This window comes from Lissotriton helveticus, chromosome 3_1, assembly GCF_964261635.1.
Source record: "Lissotriton helveticus chromosome 3_1, aLisHel1.1, whole genome shotgun sequence".
Classification (NCBI taxonomy): domain Eukaryota; kingdom Metazoa; phylum Chordata; class Amphibia; order Caudata; family Salamandridae; genus Lissotriton; species Lissotriton helveticus.
This window is the reverse complement of record NC_136061.1, coordinates 453751712-453758071: the sequence shown is the minus strand read 5'-3', so window position 1 is coordinate 453758071 and position 6360 is coordinate 453751712. Positions and strand designations below refer to the sequence as shown.

Here is a 6360-nt window from a genome sequence, read left to right as displayed (position 1 = left end):
TGATACCGGCCAGGCACACAATCACAATTTAATGGAAAATCCTGTCACTACCAGGTGTTTCACACACAGTGATCCATTAGGCCACAATAGAGGTTGCTGCATTATGCTGAGAAGAAATACTGGGCCTGCAGAGTTGCCTGTAGGAGCTGCCTGGGATGACTTACTGACCCAGACGATGACACCAGGCCACCATAGGCTAATGCACATGCGACACCGCACCTCAGGACTGCCCTTTTCTGCTTTTAAGCAGCGTGTCACCTCACACCCCATCCACCTCACCATGCCTACATACTAGCCACAGAGCAGCGGCCCGTGACCTAGTATGCCACCTGCTGAAACCACTATAGTATATTCACCAAACGTCTTACATAAGACCAGACTCACGGTTCGTATTTCAAAATGCCATTACTGAATGTTACCTACAAGCTGTATTTCTTCACAAAATGATAAAAGCAAGATATACACATGTGTTCCTGCCATTGTTAAAAGATGAAACACTCAATAAAGGTAGTTGAAAATAAAATTGCTGCAGCATTACACAAATTTCGCCACTGCCTGTTCAAGCCACCATCAGTGCTATCAACACAAATACCACTGCTGTGCTCGCTTCGGCAGCACATATACTAAAATTGGAACGATACAGAGAAGATTAGCATGGCCCCTGCGCAAGGATGACACGCAAATTCGTGAAGCGTTCCATATTTTTTAAATTTGGCCACCCAAAATTCTTCAAAAAAGTTAAATTGAAGATTCTGAAGGACGCGGCCAGAATATGGGCTCAGGTCAGAGGGACCCTAAACATCTCATACTATAGTCCCCTGGCTCCTATATGGGACTCCCCAGGCACCCCAGACTGTCTGAAAGATAGCCTGGCAAACCCGCTAAAAACATCAAACATCGAGCACTGGGGCCAGTTACTAACTGGATCATCACTAATTTCATGGGAGGATCTTCAAACCAATACTAACTTTACTATCTCCAAATTTAAATATTACCAGCTTTCCAGCTGGGCAAATACCCTCATAAATCAGGAAAACGATACCAAAGAGCTGGAGAAAGAAATGCAGAAAGTCCTTCCCATAAAAAAAGAGATAGCCAGATGGTATTGGGCATTAATAACATCAGATGAGGAAGATGCCCAGATCGTAGAACTAATTTGGGGGAAGAACCTACATATTCCAGATCTTGAAGAGGTGTGGCTCAAATCAATTGAGAAATGCTGGACTACACTAAAATCAGCCGCTTTAAAAAGGAATCACATCTTCACGATCCATAGAGCCTATTGGACTCCTAAAAAACTGTCCAAATTCAAGGGGGCCCAAATCAGGAAATGCCCGAAATGTGGTGAGGAGAAGGCAGACGACATTCACATCTTCAAAGAGTGCCCATCCCTTGAAGAGTTCTGGTATGAAGTGGGTAAGAATTTAACTTCAACCCTCCATCAGCAAATAACTGTAAGTACCACTCTTGTACTTTTTGGGATCGACAACAATATGGCAGCGGGTAAGCTAACAAAAGAGCAAGAAGACCTAGTTTTTGTTCTGATTCTCCTCGCAAGAAGGGAGATTTGTATTAAGTGGGTTGGTTCAGTATCTCCAACGATTGGAGAATGGATGAATTCGGTCTTAAAAATAAACAAACTAGATAGAAGGGAAAAGCATACTAAAAGAAATAACTTTTGGGGAATTTGGGAAAATCATTTTAACCCTAAATAATGGTCGAGATGGAATGATGATCCTATGATTAAGCGATGGTAACATCTGTTGATGGGTACAATACTCATCGAGTAGTCAATGGTGGCTAGCTCTCCCCGACAAACGAAAAAACAGATAAGCTATGTATGTGTTGGTTCCAAGGGGGAGTCCTCTGCAATATCATCGGAAGGGAAACTCCCCTAGCACACTCGCGTTTTGGGGCAGTGCTGGTACACTCATTGAGAGGCTTGAACCCTGGGATTCCCAAACAAAACATAAAAATCGCAATATGAGGATATAAAAAAAAATAAAAAAATAAAAATACCACTGCCACCACTATTACCACCACCATTATTAACATTACCAAGCTCAACAATACCAACATATCCATTACCACCGCAACTAGCATTACCACCATCGTCATCAACACTTTTACATTTGTAAGTCGGAGTATTGTATGTAAAAAATCATCTGACATAAATAGTATGTCCTAAATATAATTTACAAAAATGATGTCCCATTTGGTGTATATTTTCTATTAATAACTTCATCGGGTTCAAGTATCTTAATTTGATTATATAGTTATAATTATAAAATGATAAAACACAACACAGAACATTACCAAACAGTAATTATTGTTAAATAAGCCCTAAAAAGGGTACTCTCTAACAATTCTAACATCTGTCATGAGTATGGCAGATTACGGATATAAATACTATAGCAGTCATATGAAAATAAATAAGATAAAAAAAACAATAACATGTACATCAACAGTTAAAAATGCAAGCCCACCAGTAGCTTCCTGGGATTGGATTGTCAACCAGGGGCATTATGGGTTTACAGAAATTCTCAAGAGTAAATACATTGTGCAGGTGTTTAAATGTAAATAAACATCCATCAAATTTCCACTGCATAGAGTAGTTTTCAAAAATCCTCTCACTGCATAACAAACTAGTAGAGCAGCTAATATGCCAACAAATGAGAAGCAGGGATATCTTGATGGAATCCACAGAGTTTTAGAACGGGTACCAAATATTTACATTTAGCCAAATGATAGAATTTGCAGAAATAAATGGATCAAAGTTTGAGGGGAGTTTTTGTCGCATGGGCAGAACAAGATGGATTTAGGAGTATAATTATGAGGAGATTTGCATCTCGTTTGCACCACGCAATGTGGTACATGCACAGCACAAGCTTTAAGTAAAATGTATCACTTTGTGTACCTCTTAGTGGCTTCATAAATGTGGAGTAACGCAACGCTGTGCAAATTGCTGCGTTGCATTATTCTGCCTTGGGAAGGCATTCCATAGACAGTGTGTAGGTCTTCCCATGCAACTCCTATGATTTGTAACGCATTCCCAGATTTACCAGAACCTGTAAACCTGGGAATGCGCCCAAAAGTTCCACCGCCCCAGGAAAGGAATAACAAGGAACCACATCTCTATTTCTCCTTGTTTCTTTATCTTTATATGTATGGTGCATCCTGCAGCACATATAGTAAGAGGAATGAGCCTCCCAGGATTGTGTTTGTGCAGAAAGATGACCCTTACTGTATAAAAACAATACTGCTTGCAGCCCAGGCACCCTTGCACAATGGTGTAAGGGTGCTTGCATCGGCACTAGGCTGCCAAAAGGATGCCAGCGCATGGGAAAGGTTAGGAATGTGCTTTACTATCTTAAATAGGGCGCATGCCTGCCCTTTTCTGGTCATGCAGTGCAACGCAGCAAGGTGAGTTGTTGCGCTGCACTGCTTGACTTTCTCATAAAAAAGCCCCTTACTGTTGAGCTGACATAAGGAGGAACAAAGATAGCTTCTGATGCTACCAAGACAAACTTTCGTCAGAAGAGCCTATTCCCAAGCATTTTTCACAAGAGACAAATATGTTTCAGTGCTTATGCCAGTTTGAATTGCAGCTAAAGCTCAATCAGCCCTTTATGCTTTCTATTGGCATCAGTGAGGTTCATGTGAAGCTCCCTCACCATGGTACGTTCTCCTCGCGAAATAGTCTCTGGTGATAAGAACAAATCAGGCCTGCCCAGTGCTACCTCATTTTTCTTAACGTAGCTCAACCACAGAATCCTGATCTCAAAATTGCAGGCAAGACAATCAGTAATGATTTTGTGGTTGAACAATGCTTTCCAGAGCCGTACTGGGGCAAACCCCACCAGGTCAGCCACACAGGCTAGGGAGAGTTCATTGTGAAAAAAATAATGTGGACTGCCTGCTCCCAATCCCAAGATGCACCTAGCCAAGAGATTCTCCTCTAGCTGTATTTCGGAGCAGTCACAGAAGCCCCAAGGTCAAGCCTGATAAGTAAAAAAGCAACATATTTCCATTTGTAAATTTCTAAGAGGGGTAACACAGGTTTACTGCCAGTTTTTCAGGATGCATCATAGAGCACGCCAAGCGAATGATTAAAATGAAGGGAATGATTTGAGATGCAGAGAAGAAAGCTAGTCCTGGGGTCAAATATCACCCCAAGGTAAGGGAATTCAGTCACCCTTAAGGTAAGATTGCCATTGATGAATATGGCTCTAACCTTAGTGTTTTGTTACCCAAACAGCATATAATCAGTTTTGGAAATGTTGGTTTCGAGGTCCAAGTTTCCCATAATCAAGACAGGGTTCTTAATAAGCCCACATAGACCATGCAGGAAAGTAGCACTGCATATAGCAGTGCTGGAACTAGGATGGAATTAACTTTAGGAACGTCATTTCACTTGGCTGTAAGTAATGGATTCAAGCCATTTATAAATAAAAGGAACAGAATTGGCACCAGTACACAGCCCTGTCTTACATCTATGGACAACCCACAAGTGTCAGTACACTCCCCCTCTGTGCCTTCCTAATTATTGCTGACACCCAGCAATGTAGTGCTTATAAGAAATCAACCAGTGTCTAGGGTAGACCGATCTTGGGTAAGATGAGCCACAAATTGGATCAGTTCACACAATCAAAAGCGATACTTAAATACATAAATGCGAGGAAAAGGAAACCTGTTTATTGCCATTGTATACTTTCCAATCAGTAACTCCAAGTTAAGGCACTGTTCCTGTGTCCCCAACACTTCTCTAAATCCATATTGTGCCCTATTACTGACATCCAACTGTTGAACCCGCAAGTTGATATTCCCCTTATCAATCTAATGTCTAGGACAAATGAAAGGTGGCCAGCTACCGAATACTCACTATGATCATTCTGGAAAGAGCGGATTTGTTTAAAGTGACTTGGCCAGCTATCAGCACTGATGTTTACCACTTATCCCTTTAAATGGATTCAAAGCTATCTATTTGACAGAACACAATGTGTCCAGCTGGACTCTTTTGTGTCTCAAACCACTCTCACAGATAAGGGAGTCCCACAGGGATCCATCTTAAGTCCCACCTTGTTTAATGTATATGTGGCCCCATGGCTGTAGTCATTAGAAGGTGTGGGTTTGAGACCATATCGTATGTAGATGATAACCTCTATTAAGGATGATGCTACAGCAACCAAACTAAAGTTTAAAAACTGTATATCCAGTATAGCAAGATGTATGAGTAAGAATTTTCTGCAGGTCAACTCTACCAAAACAGAGATACTGTTGTTTGGTAAACCAAGGAATGGTGGACTACAGATTGGTGGCCATCTGAACTAGGAGAAGCACCCTCCCCAAAAACTTGGGCTAAGAATCCAGGCATCAGAATCAATAATAAATTATTGATGGAAGAACAGGTGAAGACATTATAGGACACCTTTTTCAGAACAATGCGGATGCTCAGAAAGATCTTCCCCTGGATCCCTCTACAGCAAGAAAAACCCTCATCCACTTGCTTTTGATTAGTCGACTGGACTATGGTACTGCCTTACTAGTTGGAATAAGGGAAGACCTACTTTCAAAACTACAGGTGGTACAAAATATGGCAACCCGCCTTGCCCTCAATAAACTGGCGCGAACCCCTCTCTACCGCTCCTACGCCAATGACATTGGCTTCCTATTAGGAAACAAGCTTTTTTCAAACTATTATGTACGATTTTAAGTCTCTTCAGGGGAGCATACCCGCCTACCTCAAGATGTAGCTCGTACTGTATCGACCTGTGCGTCAGTTGAGATCCAGCAATCGCAATTTGCTTCGTACGCCGCATATTAGGAAGTCTAAAGTGGGTGGTCGGGCCTTTTCCCATTTAGCCCCTAGCCATTTGGACAATCTCCTTGAGGAGATCCGGGAATGCGCCGACCTGTCTCAATTTAAAAAAATGCAGAAAACCTGGTTGTTTTAAGTTTATGCTGCTCATTGGGTGTCACCTTCTCAAGCACCAAAAGATACCCCTGGGGATGATTCGCTGTGCCATACAAATGAGTAAAATTAATAAATAATACAATTAAGTCATAACTCTAATGTCCATCTTTCTTCTCCCTTTTCGCAGTATCCCAAAAAACCTTGGTGTCCTTCTCTTTACATGCTCTAATCAATCTTCCCCAAGTTTCCTCTTTAAGGGTATACCAATACAAGCTCCTGAACCATGCCTACAAAGCTCTCCATGACACTACATGAACCCCCACCAGCTGAAAAGGGATCACATAGTGATACATTGTGATCTATCCTAGCTTTAAAATCCCCTCCAATGATCACATAGAATGCATTCAAAGTATGGCAGCCCTAGCTCTTAAAATTTCCATGGCTTA

At 41.6% G+C, this 6360-nt stretch overlaps 1 non-coding gene across 1 annotated transcript; it reads left to right on the top strand.

Moving 5' to 3' along the window:
• Window positions 1–599: 599 nt before the first annotated feature.
• On the top strand, window positions 600–706 carry LOC144825763 (U6 spliceosomal RNA). Its single transcript, XR_013609553.1, has one exon. It is a non-coding gene; the product is annotated as a U6 spliceosomal RNA (small nuclear RNA).
• The last annotated feature ends 5654 nt before the right edge of the window (window positions 707–6360 follow it).